A 15,906-nucleotide genomic window follows, 5' to 3' on the forward strand; every position below is an offset into this window, starting at 1 on the left:
GGGTCTAAGGCAGCAAGCTGTCAAACAAGCAAATGGGGATGTCAGTGACTCTCACAGAGTTTACTGGGAGGACAACCTCTTGTACACTGAAGCAAGGGATCCAAAACCTGGAGCTGCCAGGAGATTGGTGATTCCTCAGGAGTACAGAAAGTTCCTCCTAACTCTAGCCCACGACATTCCCTTAGCTGGACATTTGGGGCAAATGAAAACTTGGGACAGGCTTGTCCCCTTGTTTCATTGGCCTAGAATGTCAGAGGACACAAAGGAATTTTGTAAGTCCTGTGAAACCTGTCAAGCCAGTGGCAAAACTGGTGGAACTCCAAAGGCACCCCTTATCCCACTGCCTGTGGTTGGGGTTCCCTTTGAAAGGGTAGGGGTTGACATAGTTGGCCCCCTTGACCCTCCTACTGCTTCAGGCAATAGGTTTATCTTGGTGGTAGTGGACCATGCCACCAGATATCCTGAAGCAATTCCTCTAAGGACCACTACAGCTCCTGCAGTGGCAAAGGCCCTCCTGGGAATCTTTTCCAGGGTGGGCTTCCCAAAAGAGGTGGTATCAGACAGGGGAAGCAATTTCATGTCTGCTTACTTAAAGGCCATGTGGAAGGAGTGTGGTGTTACATACAAGTTCACCACACCCTATCATCCACAAACAAATGGACTGGTGGAGAGATTTAACAAAACTCTCAAAGGCATGATTATGGGACTCCCTGAAAAACTCCGCAGGAGATGGGATATCCTTTTACCTTGCCTCCATTTTGCTTACAGGGAGGTACCCCAAAAAGGAGTGGGCTTCAGCCCCTTTGAACTCCTATTTGGACACCCTGTGAGAGGTCCTCTAACACTTGTTAAGGAGGGTTGGGAACAACCTTTAAAAGCTCCAAAGCAAGACATAGTGGACTATGTACTTGGCCTAAGATCTAGAATGGCTGAGTACATGAAAAAGGCCAGTAAAAACCTTCAGGCCAGCCAAGAGCTCCAAAAGCAATGGCATGAACAGAAGGCTGTTTTGGTTCAGTACCAACCAGGGCAGAAAGTGTGGGTCTTGGAGCCTGTGGCACCAAGAGCACTCCAAGATAAATGGAGTGGACCCCACATAATTGTTGAAAAGAAGGGAGAAGTCACCTACTTTAGTTGACTTAGGCACTGCCAGGAGTCCCCTTAGGGTGCTCCATGTCAATCGCCTGAAACCCTACTATGACAGGGCTGATCTCATCCTGCTCATGACAACAGATGAGGGACAGGAAGAAGAGAGTGACCCTCTCCCTGATCTCTTCTCTTCCACAGACCAGGATGCTCTAGTGGAAGGTGTAGTTTTGGCAGATTGTCTTACTGCTGAGCAGAAAGACCACTGCATAAATCTCCTGGGTCAGTTTTCTGAACTCTTCTCTACTGTGCCAGGCACCACTTCTAGGTGTGAGCACACTATAGATACTGGACACAGCTTGCCTGTCAAAAGTAAGATCTATAGGCAGCCTGACCATGTCAGAGACTGCATAAAACAAGAAGTGCAGAAAATGCTTGAACTGGGAGTGGTTGAGCACTCTGAAAGTCCATGGGCCTCTCCTGTGGTACTTGTACCAAAACCTCATTCCAAGGATGGAAAGAAGGAAATGCGGTTTTGTGTAGACTATAGAGGTCTCAACCAAGTAACCAAAACTGATGCTTACCCTATACCCATGGCAGATGAGCTGATAGATACACTGGCATCTGCCAAGTATCTAAGCACTTTTGATTTGACTGCAGGGTATTGGCAGATCAAATTATCAGAAGATGCAAAAGCAAAAACTGCATTTTCAACCATTGGAGGCCATTACCAATTCACAGTAATGCCTTTTGGATTGAAAAATGCACCTGCCACTTTTCAAAGGTTGGTGAACACAGTCCTGCAAGGGCTGGAAGCTTTTAGTGCAGCATATCTAGATGATATAGCTGTCTTTAGCTCCAGCTGGGATGATCACCTGGTCCACCTATGGAAAGTTTTGGAGGCCCTGCAAAAGGCAGGCCTCACTATCAAGGCTTCAAAGTGCCAGATAGGGCAGGGCAAAGTGGTTTATCTGGGACACCTAGTAGGTGGAGAACAGATTGCACCACTTCAGGGGAAAATCCAAACTATTATAGATTGGGTTCCCCCTACAACTCAGACCCAGGTGAGAGCCTTCTTAGGCCTCACTGGGTATTACAGGAGGTTCATAAAGAACTATGGCTCCATTGCAGCCCCTCTTAATGACCTCACATCCAAGAAAATGCCTAAAAAGGTATTGTGGACAGCTAGCTGTCAGAAAGCTTTTGAGGAGCTGAAGCAGGCCATGTGCTCTGCACCTGTCCTGAAAAGCCCCTGTTACTCCCAAAAATTCATTGTCCAAACTGATGCATCTGAATTAGGGGTAGGGGCAGTCTTATCACAACTTAATTCTGAGGGCCAGGATCAACCTGTTGCTTTTATCAGCAGGAGGTTGACCCCTAGAGAAAAGCGTTGGTCTGCCATAGAGAGGGAGGCCTTTGCTGTGGTCTGGGCACTGAAGAAGTTGAGGCCATACCTGTTTGGCACTCACTTCATTGTTCAGACAGACCACAAACCTCTACTTTGGCTAAAACAAATGAAAGGTGAAAACCCTAAATTATTGAGGTGGTCCATATCCCTACAGGGAATGGATTATACAGTGGAACATAGACCTGGGTGTACCCACTCCAATGCAGATGGACTCTCCTGATATTTCCACTTAGACAATGAAGACTCATCAGGTCATGGCTAGTCTTATTGTCCTTCGTTTGGGGGGGGGTTGTGTAGGAAAGTACCATCTTGCCTGGCATGTTACCCCCATATTTCACTGTATATATGTTGTTTTAGTTGTATGTGTCACTGGGACCCTGCCAGCCAGGGCCCCAGTGCTCATAAGTGTGCCCTGTATGTGTTACCTGTGTTATGACTACCTGTCTCACTGAGGCTCTGCTAATCAGAACCTCAGTGGTTATGCTCTCTCATTTCTTTCCAAATTGTCACTAACAGGCTAGTGAACAATTTTACCAATTTACATTGGCATACTGGAACACCCTTATAATTCCCTAGTATATGGTACTGAAACCCCAATACCCAGGGTATTGGGGTTCCAGGAGATCCCTATGGGCTGCAGCATTTCTTTTGCCACCCATAGGGAGCTCTGACAATTCTTACACAGGCCTACCACTGCAGCCTGAGTGAATGTCCACGTTATTTCACAGCCATCTTACACTGCACTTAAGTAACTTATAAGTCACCTATATGTCTAACCTTTACCTGGTAAAGGTTGGGTGCTAAGTTACTTAGTGTGTGGGCACCCTGGCACTAGCCAAGGTGCCCCCACATTGTTCAGGGCCAATTCCCCGGACTTTGTGAGTGCGGGGACACCATTACACGCGTGCACTACATATAGGTCACTACCTATGTGTAGCTTCACAATGGTAACTCCGAATATGGCCATGTAACATGTCTAAGATCATGGAATTGCCCCACCAATGCCATCCTGGTATTGGGGAGACAATCCCATGATTCCCCGGGTCTCTAGCACAGACCCGGGTACTGCCAAACTGCCTTTTCAGGGGTTTCACTGCAGCTGCTGCTGCTGCCAACCCCTCAGACAGGCTTCTGCCCTCCTGGGGTCCAGCCAGGCTTGGCCCAGGAAGGCAGAACAAAGGACTTCCTCAGAGAGAGGGTGCAACACCCTCTCCCTTTGGAAAAAGGTGTTAAGGCAGGGGAGGAGTAGCCTCCCCCAGCCTCTGGAAATGCTTTCATGGGACCAGATGGTGCCCATTTCTGCATAAGCCAGTCTACACCGGTTCAGGGACCCCTCAGCCCTGCTCTGGCGCGAAACTGGACAAAGGAAAGGGGAGTGACCATTCCCCTGACCTGCACCTCCCCTGGGAGGTGCCCAGAGCTCCTCCAGTGTGCTCCAGACCTCTGCCATCTTGGAAACAGAGGTGCTGCTGGCACACTGGACTGCTCTGAGTGGCCAGGGCCAGCAGGTGACGTCAGAGACTCCTTCTGATAGGCTCCTTCAGGTGTTGCTAGCCTATCCTTTCTCCTAGGTAGCCAAACCCTCTTTTCTGGCTATTTAGGGTCTCTGCTTTGGGGAATTCCTTAGATAACGAATGCAAGAGCTCATCAGAGTTCCTCTGCATCTCTCTCTTCACCTTCTGCCAAGGAATCGACTGCTGACCGCGCTGGAAGCCTGCAAAACTGCAACAAAGTAGCAAAGACGACTACTGCGACCTTGTAACGCTGATCCTGCCGCCTTCTCGACTGTTTTCCTGGTGGTGCATGCTGTGGGGGTAGTCTGCCTCCTCTCTGCACTAGAAGCTCCGAAGAAATCTCCCGTGGGTCGACGGAATCTTCCCCCTGCAACCGCAGGCACCAAAGAACTGCATCACTGGTCCCTTGAACTCAGCAACTCTGTCCAAGTGACTCCCACAGTCCAGTGACTCTTCAGTCCAAGTTTGGTGGAGGTAAGTCCTTGCCTCCCCACGCCAGACTGCATTGCTGGGAACCGCGTGTTTTGCAGCTACTCCGGCTCCTGTGCACTCCACGAAGATTTCCTTTGTGCACAGCCAAGCCTGGGTCCACGTCACTCTAACCTGCATTGCACAACCTCCTGAGTTGTCCTCCGGCGGCGTGGGATTCTCTTGTGCAACTTCGGGTGAGCACCGTTTCACTCCACTTCGTAGTGCCTGTTCCGGCACTTCTACTGGTGCTGCCTGCTTCTGAGTGGGCTCCTTGTCTTGCTGGGCGCCACCTCTGTCCCCTCACGCAGTTGGTGACATCCTGGTCCCTCCTGGGCCACAGCAGCGTCCAAAAACCCTAACCATGAGCTTTGCAGCTAGCAAGGCTTGTTTGCGGTCTTTCTGCGGGAAAACACTTCTGCACGACTCTTCACGACGTGGGACATCCATCCTCCAAACGGGAAGTTTCTAGCCCTTGTCGTTCATGCAGAATCCTCAGCTTCTACCATCCGGTGGCAGCTTCTTTGCATCCACAGCTGGCATTTCCTGGGCATCTGCCCACTCCCGACTTGATCGTGACTTTTGGACTTGGTCCCCTTGTTCCACAGGTACCCTCGTCTGGAAATCCATCGTTGTTGCATTGCTGGTGTTGGTCTTTCCTGCAGAATTCCCCTATCACGACTTCTGTGCTCTTTGGGGAACTTAGGTGCACTTGGCACCCACTTTTCAGGGTCTGGGGTGGGCTATTTTTCTAACCCTCACTGTTTTCTTACAGTCCCAGCGACCCTCTACAAGGTCTCATAGGTTTGGGGTCCATTCGTGGTTCGCATTCCACTTCTAGAGTATATGGTTTGTGTTGCCCCTATCCCTATGTGCCCCCATTGCATTCTATTGTGACTATACATTGTTTGCACTGTTTTCTATTGCTATTACTGCATATTTTGGTATTGTGTACATATATCTTGTGTATATTTGCTATCCTCATACTGAGGGTACTCACTGAGATACTTTGGCATATTGTCATAAAAATAAAGTACCTTTATTTTTAGTATATCTGTGTATTGTGTTTTCTTATGATATTGTGCATATGACACTATTGGTACTGTAGGAGCTTCACTCGTCTCCTAGTTCAGCCTAAGCTGCTCTGCTAAGCTACCTTTTCTATCAGCCTAAGCTGCTAGATACCCCTATACACTAATAAGGGATACCTGGGCCTGGTGCAAGGTGTAAGTACCCCTTGGTACTCACTACAAGCCAGTCCAGCCTCCTACAGTGTTGCAAACTCTTTTATGTCCATTTGCCCTCAGTTAGCAACTCCCACTTACAAGGCCGATAAAATTCTTGGGTCGCTCTTGTTCCCTTCTTGAGGGGACCTCACCTAGTAGTTCTGGATGGATTGTCCCCATGAGAATCAGGGTCAGAACGTATCTGTGTAAGCTGGGTTGGGGTCTAGAGTGGCTTGGTGTGTGAAAAGCAATGGTTTGGAATACTACCCAGAGATACTTAGAGTGGTTGTAAGTGGTTTAGACTATTTGCAAGCCTTCCTCGCATCAACTTATTTGTGACTTTTGGGAATACTTGCCATATGGAAGGTGGAGAACTTTTTAAGTGACAGGTGAAGCCTATTGGGTGCATGGCAATAAGGCAATGTGAAAAGGTGAATAGTCTGGAAGGGCAATCTAGGTGATGTTATCTTGGACTGTGAAATAGATTATTGAGTAGTAAAGATATAGAGAATACTGTCATATCTGAAGAGAAGTATTGGTAAACTAGCAATGTTGCACACAACTTATTTGACCAATGCAAAACATGAGAAATAATGTCCAGGTGTGGGATCACACTGGTACTCCACCTTCAATTAAACTGCTAGATGAATTTATTAGTGCAAAGTTCTGACATACCATTACAGGAGCCAGACCTCAGAGGCCCAAAAACACAGTACAGTGGGTATAGGGTATACCACATGGGAAGCATGTCCAGCTACTAAATAACTTTACTCCCAATGTATATAGTGGATGTTTCTTTAAACTCCTAGGTAAGATACTAATATCATATACTACTACACTGCCATTTGGATTGGAGAGTTTAACTATATATTGGGAAGGCAATTCCAAAGTTCCATTGATTCTGCTAGATCGCAAACAGAATGTACTCTCCAGGTGATATCAGGGGATTATTCCTTCTATTCTCCACACCATAAGTCATATTACAACAATGAAAGGTTGAGTGCTCCACTGAAGAAAAGGAAGCAGATCAGGGCCAGTAATGGCTGTCATACACTTTGCTCCAACACTCCAATGTTTGTGTTTTTGTTTCTGCCTGTTTATTTTAGATCATTTCATCTTGAGTGGGTGGTATGTTCAAATTGCATTGTAGGGCTTCTGTCTCAGTCTATAACAGTTGTTAAAGGCCCTAAAATCAGGAGAGAGCCTTTATCAGCTGATACAGCTCTCTGCAGTAGGCTATACTGCTTAATGAATGTATTAGTTGTGCAGTGGTAATATACACAAATTGAAAGATTTCAGAATATAGAGTATCAGACCATTCACTTTTGAAATTACGCTGGTTCCTACATAGGATTACTTTGATTCCAACATAGTACTTGCAGAGTAGGGCTGTGCAGGGTGCACTACGTAGGCAACAAATTGGCCAAACTATTATTTCTTGTTTTTACCATTGTATAAACACAATTTAATCAGCTAGAGTTCGATGGATGTTTTTAAGTTCACATACACGGACCTCTTACAGGGCCTGACATGATTTGTTATATACAGTGACTAAGCCAGAAACTAACATTATGGAGCCTGAAAAACTGACAGTATGGAGGGCTGATGCCTGAGAGGTGTTTCTGGCCAAAAGGAGGGAATTTTCTGAGGCAATGATCAGACTGGGTAGCATGATTTTAACGATGCATGATGAGACAACACAAGAGTGGGGACAGAGGCAGAAAGCTACTTGCATGGATAATGAACAGAGAGATAATCCAAGGTAATTTCTGCAATTAACAGTAAACCGGGGTTGGTATACCAAACAGTGATCAACCATAGTTTTATGGTATAGTAGAGGATATTGTGTACACAGCAAAACCAGAGGGACTCAATGGAAGTGGTTACAATATGGAGTTAAGCTAAACTGGAACCTCTCATGGATGAGTTACAGGAGAGTCTAAACGGACCAATATATGTTGAAGATACTGCTGAAGCACTTCAGGTATACTTTAAACGAGGTTGACAGATCTTTTTACCACAGCAACGGGTAAGAGAAGTTAACATCTAGATCAATCAACATTTAATTTACAATATGACCAATTTGGCCACACAAGGAAAACCCAAGTCGGACATAAAGCTGAAAAGTGTTATTACAAGCTTATACTTAGGTTCATATATATGATTCTCAAAGTCAAGCTATAAAGATACAGTATCACCACAGGATGGCCCAAACGTCAAAAAAAGTTTAGACAAACTAACATTAAACAAACTAAACACTCAATAAGAGCTATAAGAACAATAAAAGAAGAATCTGGTGCTTGGAAAACAACGCTGACCAACTCTCCAAACATGAAGGTAACCTAAGAATCATCTGAGTCAACTAGCTAAGCAAAGGGAAATCCCTAAATTAGCAAGTCACTAACTGACATGTGCTGGGCCACATAACATGAGGACAAAAAGTAAAGAGGAAATAAAGGACAAACGAATTTTGAAAAGCAACCTCTGGGGCAAAGTGAAGCTACTAAAAGTTGTCATAAAGCAAATAAAAAGGGAAGGTGTCAGCATGTCAGAGGCCCAGTCAAGAGTCTTCTCATGAGTTATGAAAATCTAATTTCTCTCAGCAAGCATTGGGAAAGTGTGGGGAAAGGGCAAAGAAGTCTGTACCTCTCAAAGTCTAACGGATGATGGGATTTACAATCTTCAACCTTACCATACAACATTTAAAATGATTTCATTAAGAAATTTGCTATTGTTTCAGTGAAAACTATTTCTTAACATCATATGAAAAAATATTAAATCAAAATTTAAAAAATGTACCTTTGTTAAAATGACTATACATCATACATGAAGTATTAGACTACAGTGAATTCACCTTAATATAGACTTCTAGTGCACATCTTTACAATCATCTTGTTAGCAATCTACACAATATAATATAAGTTTGCCATGTATAGATCATCATTGTGACATCAAATGTGATAGCCAAAACTCAGCTTCACCAATAAACAATTGGCAAAAAACAGTTTGAGGACTGCTAAGTCCCCAGGGGGGTCTACCCCTTGAAGTTATAAAGATTATGTGGAATACTTAGCTACCCACCCTGCTTCAAATGTATAATGAGGTGTTAACAAAGCAAAGAGTGCCTGACTTCATGAGAGATGTGATTATATGGTTGCTTTTCAAATTGGGAAAGGTCCCCCTCTAATGTGATACTTGGAGCACTGTAGATGCTAAAACTCGACAACATGATGCTGGGGAAGATACAGGCAAATTGTTCAGCAAAGGTCACACACATATGGGCTAAATAGGACCAAGAAGGGTTTACTGGAGATAGAAACACAGTCTCTAATCGCATATGGGTGTTCCTTCTAATGGAATACTTTAGTGCTCACCAGAAACTATATGCAGAACTTAGTATAGATGGACAGAAGGCATACTAAAAGGTTGGCTTTTTTTCATGTAGGAAGCACTACACAGATAAGGATTGGGTTAAGGCTTTGCACACCAACAAGATGCATCCACTGTATAATTAACTTGTGGCAAGGGTCATTACTAATGGTTTGATTTCAGAGACGTGGGTAACTGCTAGATGCTATGATTCCGTCTGCTATGAGGCGCTGCCTTACAGAAACAGAGAATTATGTTGATATAAACTACAGATAAATGAGAAGAAATGTTAATATGTTCCACTAAGAACTAAAACTAAGAGTACTCCCTTTGAAGGACAATGAGAAAACTGTGGACTGAATTAATCTAGGCCTTATATAAACAACAAGATTAACTGTTATTCACAAGCAGAGTACACACTACAGAGGGCTTAGACACCATTCAATGTCAAGGGCGCAGAGCGTGGCAAAGACTTTAGATAAAGAGCAGAAGGCCAAGGTTGGTGGCATTATCATATATGTCATAAACCAAATTCTACAGCGGAGCTTGGAAATTTGTAAGAATGTTATTGAAAATCTGACCATTGATGCAATTGCTACCCCGAATGTCATTCGAGAGGGAGACAGTCATTCGAGTCAGTAAATGAAAGAGTATGGCGAAGAAACAGGGACTAATCCTAAAAGGAATATATCACCCAAAAGTAATTATCTAGTTGCCAGCTATTGGAAGAAATGTCTCACTCTAAATCGTAATACACAAACAGAATGAACTTTAATGAAATGTCTGCAAATATAGATCCTAGAAAACCTTTTGAATTTGAACCCCAGTTAACGCTAAAAGTAATTCCTTATACTGAAGAACAGATAAATAATGTTCCACAAGCAGAGAAGACATTTGAAAGGTGAATTTCGCTCGGGTGGAAAGAAACTGTCATGGACGGAACATCTTAATTTAAGCTCAACTAAAGAGAGGAGTTTATTCATATCTCTAAGGAATACCTTGGTTGTGAGCTAAGAAATATATAAAAAGAAAGAAAAGGGATAGTATTAGTGTGAAATGCAAATTAAAGGATCCCCAGTACTTAATCCTCCCAAAGTATAAATTGGTAAGGAAAAGGAGCTTGAAAATGTGCATGACGTATTGGGTTTCAGGTGCACAGAGGGGATGATTATCTTCCTGAAGGGTGTCTAAAGCTTGAAGATTATGGCAAGGGTGGCTTCTCAAGGTAAGCCTGGAAATCAGGGATACAAAAGAGCAAACCTGCACACAAACTGATGCCACATAGAAAAAACAACAAAGAGGTAGAAGAGCCATGAAATAAATTGCAACAGACGTTTGCCTTTTATTCTTCTCTTACCTTTTCTTGTCACTGTTATTTCCTTTTTTTCTTTCTCTAACTTTTCTCATCTTTTTGCTCTTTTCTTCATATTTTCACCCCTCTTTTTGTTATTATTTCCCTTTTAACCTTCTTTTCTTTACAATACCCTGCACGACCCCTTGTGACTGTACTTTATGAAACAGCATCTAAGGCAATAGCACTTGCTGGGATACCTTTACACACCACTATTCTTTGAAGGTTCATCCATTGGATTTTAGACGATACAAATAAAAATCAAATTGTGACATCCCTAAGCTCACAATTTGGCCAGTGCTGCATATGAGCTTGATACTGAAGACCATAGCTTTTTGCACCTTAAATAATTGCTTTAAACCTAAGGACATGGGGAGTAGCTTGGGGCATCAAGGAGGTCGCACTCTGTGAGTGCTCCGTACCCCTCAGTCATCCGTTGCCATCCGCCGCTGCACATCAAGGTTTCCTCCACACCAGCTTGTTCCTCAAGAAACATTGTCTCTGCGGGAGCCCTCTGTGAGTCTACGAGGGCTTGGCATAGCCTGCTGATGACTGAACAGAGCACGAGGAGCCAGCCTGCAGTAACATGGTGGTCCCCCAGCTGCTCCTGGCCTCTGTGCGGACTGAGTGTGGAGGCAACCTGGGAATGATAGTCAGACCGGCAGGCCATTGGGGTGTCTAACACGCTGCCCTATCCTGGGGCTGACTGCGATGGGGGTGAGTACATGAGGCATCCGCATGTGAACAGTTCAAGATGGCAAGCGGCCTATAAACTTAATGAGCTGCCACACTCTGCCTTGGCGGGTCACTCGTGAGCACCACCTGCGGCTCTTCTTAATGCTGTTCATCACTGCAAATTAGCCCACGGGCCCGGCTCTGGTGATACTGGGGCCTTCCCCTCATTCCTACTGGATTGCTTGTTGAGAGATAGCAATGAGGACAGGGTGGAGGACTACAGCCACTGAGCTCAAGACTGATGCAGATTTCTTTGCAACTGTTGTGGGATGATTGGTGGCACCACCACCCACCCTGATGTTCATCCTGGCCTATTGTGGGATTCCTAGACCCATCGTCCCACGTGTGAGGATATCGCCCCCCCTCCAAAGCCCATGGAGTACCTGACTTTCTGCCTGACTGAGAGGACTGGTTGGAGGCAGGCTGGGGTATAAGTATGGCAAACTGTTTTATTGGTTGGCCATATAGCCTATGACTGGTTTGGTGATACCAGAGATACTGGATTGTGACAATAACCCCCAGCGCACTATCTATACCATTGCCCAGACATTTGTTGTGTCCTACCTCTGTCTCTACACTGCAGTTCCACGGTCACCGGCTAAATCGGACTCCTCCCTTCCTAGATGAGGTATCACTTCCTCAGCTGTCACAAGCCAAGAGACAAGCTCTTGACCAGCCCCTATCGATTTAGGTGACTGGAACCGCTATTTCGTACTTGGCTTTGGAGTGGACGTCCGGCCCTGACGGGTACCCTACTGAGTTTTACGCTAAATACAGAGAGGTCCTCCTCCGTCTATTGCTTGACCCCTATAAGCAGACAGCTATCGTCGTCATACCGAAAACTCACCCCCGCCTACCACCTGTGCAGCTTACCAACCTATCTCCTTAATTAATGGACAGGTCAAGATTTTTGCCACAATCCTGGCCCCATGCCTAAAAGGAGTTCTCCAAACTCTTATGCCTGCCAGATGCATAATACTGTCTTAGGATGTACCCCTCGGTCGTAGCCACTTGCTCATGCCCTCCCGGCCCTACTCCTCAGACTTTGAAACAGCATTTGATATAGTGGACTGGGGCCACCTCATCGAGATCTTGCAAAGGGTGGGGATTGGTCCTCGCTTCCATAGCTTTGTTCGGGTGCTTTACTCTAACTTGACTGCACAGGTACATATTAATTGGGTTCTAATGAATTCCCAATATGCTGTGGGACTCTGAAGGGCTGTCCATTGTCCCCCCTCCTCTTTGCCCATGCCGTTGAGCCCCTCGCAGGGCTGGGGGTATCCGCCAGATCAAAGACGTTCCAGCTTCAAAGTAGATGACCGTATATCTCCTTTGTAGAACCATATGTCTCCCAAAAACAATACAGAAAAGCCTTAAATTATGTTCAAATGCGGAGAGTGCACCTTCCTTTAGTAACACGGCGGTGTGTTTCCAATCGGCACCCTAGAATACTTGGCATACAGGGCCCTGTGCACGATCACTTTACCGTTCACAAGCAGGTCAGCTGTGTGGAGCCATGTTCATCTTAAATCGTATACCCTGCACTGTGAGCTCCTTTGCATCGGTGTTTGTAGCAACAAGTTTTGCATCACTGCATGTATTCAGTTTGCACACCCAGATTGCACAACCAGATTGGGGTGACATTTGCCTTCTGGAATGTTTTCCTCAATTAAGGCACTATCGACCACACAACCTGTTCATGTCGGACTAAAATTGGCTATGAATATTAATATCGGTTGTCTCTCCTGAAGAAAATGCATGTGCGCCAAAACGCGCATCGAGAGTCAGCAAAAGGTGATATATGAATACTCCATCAAGTACATATTTAAGAGCATGCAAAATTGAATTATATGAGTTTCAACAGTTTTTAAACTACTAAGGTCGGATCTATTGACTCCGGATGCACATCGTTGGGGTATGTGATTATAATTTATGAACACTGGAGTATTTGAATGTACTAGAGGAGAATTTTATAACTGTGTATATCTTTTCAATACATGTTTTATAATGGGAAGGGAATGAGTGGAGTTATGTATGTTGATATGAAATGTGTGTGTTTTTGGTTTCATTTGAGTTGTTTTATATTATTTACATTACATTGAAGAGCTTTAATAAATAATCTCAATATCAATTCTTATGCTATACTTTGTTTGTTGCTCTTTACCTGTACCGTGTGTTATATATTACTTTAAAGAGTTGCTGTAGGATTCCAGCACATTATAGTAGCTCTGCTCTCTACCCTCCATCAGAGCAGAGAACCAGCACTGCGCTGACAGGCTTTTTCAGAACCCTGTCAATATGGCCGTTTTTAGGTTGTAAGGGTGGAAAACATCTTCTATTTCCAACTGTTGTTATGACACAGCAGCGTTTACCAGATTTAAGAACCTGGAATTCACACTAGTGGTGCTTAATGAGAACCATACATAATAAAAATATTGATGACCTGGTTGGGAGGCTGCAGTTTAATTTAACTCCCTTCACACAGATTCTTTGAGGCATAAATCGGTAGATGTTACTCAATTCTTGTGCATTTATGTATTAATCTTGTGCTGTTTCAGAGTTTTCTTGTGCAGATTTTGTGCAGTTTGTGACACACCTGTGTCTTAGAGTGTATCTTACGAAAACAAAGAAACACTGCACAGGAATTGTAGGCTTCATTTAAAAAATATATTGACTATTTTAAGGGCGAATGTTTGCTTATCTAAGTAAGTAACCCATCAGTTTTAAATGTTTAGTGAATGATCATAGCATGGTTATAGTTAAGTTTAAATTGATACGGAATATTATTCCACGGTGTTAGATTCCAGTGCTGCAGTTGATTTAATGTACCTGTTCTGTATTTGGAATGTTATTGGTTCAAGGACTTTTTTCACTAAACACTTAACTTCACATGAAATGCTATACTCATACACGCTCTGGTATGGCAGGTGTTCGCCTGCAGTCGTCCATGCAACAATGATGCAGAGGAATTCAGACTTAAAGGTTCACTAGTGCTACAAATGGGCAGGTACTCACTCACGGGTACTGAGTACATTCACTTCTTTCATTTTATAGGGAGAGAACCTGCACTTCTCAGTGGGAGTTTAATACGTTCAATGTGAGTACCAGCACTTCTCAGTAGCACACATATACTCTGGGGAAATTAATACCTACAATTCTTTAATGTAACTTCAACCACTGTTCTGCTTTATTAGAATAACCAGGTGCCCTGGTTTTGACTGGACAGTCCTTATTTTTCATTATCTGTTCAGCAAATATCAGCATAATTAACACAGTCCCGCTTTTCAGTGACGGAGGGCTGAACACAGAGTATGGCAAGTTTTCATGGATACCAGTGCGGGATTTAGCAGCCTTATCAGATCGTGCTGTGGAAAAGTTATTCTTGTGGGTTTTTTTGATGTTGGTTTGGGGAAAGATGTCTTCTGATAACATTAATACCATTATGTGTTTCATTTTGTTTGCCCAAAGATCAATTGTGGACTTCTAACAAAAATCTTTGCGGAAGCTATAACCGAGCTTTCTTCTTGCAGACAGACACCATAAATCAAAGAATCCGGAAAATAAGACAGAGGCTGTCCAATACGAAAAGCACTGATTTACAGAAAATCCAGCCCGACGATGTGCACGTGATCTTTAGTTGTACAGTTCACTGTTGATATTCCTTCTACAAAAATAAGTCACGAGTGTGTGTATTTATATTAAAAACCCATGTTCTAGAAAATAGCGAAAGTCTTGAGGAATGTTTTAGTTGCCACTGTATCATTCCGACTTTTCAGATTTAATTACAAAGGAAGGCCCCCCATTTGCAATGAAAATAATATGGGATCACACACTGGCCGCAAACTGCAGGAGTAAATAGAGCACGAGTATATGCGAACATCAGAATGGAGAACAGTATTCACTATCCTTTCTAAGGTAGATGGCAGTATGTTTGCTAATCTGATGCGGTTTTAGTGCATCATAAAATTAATATTACTACCATCAAAAAGCTGATGGTAATTATGAAGGTGCAAGTGCACAAAATGGCACCGTAAGATTTTTTTCTTCGCAAAGCGTTAAATAGACATTTTAAGTTCAGTGGTCTAATTGGTTTTAAGAACCCTACTTGTCAAAAACAGTAGAGGGCCGCGGAAACATCTGCAATTTATGAGCCATGGTTCGTAGAAATCCACCTAGACGAAATAATCCGTGTGTTTGTAATGCCTGTTTTACTTTATGTGCTTGGTCAGTGTATTTTGGCAACACGTGTCCGTCTGGCTTCCTTACGCTAATATAATGTCCTCTACTCAATGAGTCCGGGTGACGGCGGAGGGGTACCCAAATCACCTCTGGAAACAAATCCCCCTCATTTTCGAGAACGAGGTGTAAAATCTGATTTTTTTTAATGTAGAACATTTGACAGATCGCACGTAATGCAACAGTTTTATTAAAGCACCGTACTAAAGCGCGTGTTGTGTCTTAATTGTACATATATTTTTTATTTATAAAGCGTCAGTAACTTAAATTGACAGCATTTTCTCAGAAACATACGTTTAAACTTTGTTGACTGATGTTTGCTAATGGCACGCACACATGAACCTCTCCTCAGACGTGTTGATAGTCATTACAGAAAGACATCAGCCATCATTAATCTTTAACCTAGTTTAAAAATCTAATTTCGCGCAAGGAAATATAACCGAGCGTAAAAGATGTGTGTAAATACGTACGAGTGTCTCTGTGTGCTTAGGTTTAGGGTAATGTTTGTGTGAT

General features: G+C 43.7%; 1 long non-coding RNA gene across 1 annotated transcript in view; it reads left to right on the forward strand.

Annotated features, from left to right (window-relative positions):
• Window positions 1-15,604, forward strand: part of LOC138300399 (uncharacterized) — a 63,336-nt gene extending 47,732 nt beyond the window's left edge. The window contains exon 4 of the long non-coding RNA XR_011204923.1: window positions 14,688-15,604. This is a non-coding gene — a long non-coding RNA (uncharacterized lncRNA). The remainder of the gene's footprint in view (window positions 1-14,687) is intronic.
• The last annotated feature ends 302 nt before the right edge of the window (window positions 15,605-15,906 follow it).

The sequence above is a fragment of the Pleurodeles waltl genome, chromosome 6 (assembly GCF_031143425.1).
Source record: "Pleurodeles waltl isolate 20211129_DDA chromosome 6, aPleWal1.hap1.20221129, whole genome shotgun sequence".
Classification (NCBI taxonomy): Eukaryota; Metazoa; Chordata; class Amphibia; order Caudata; family Salamandridae; genus Pleurodeles; species Pleurodeles waltl.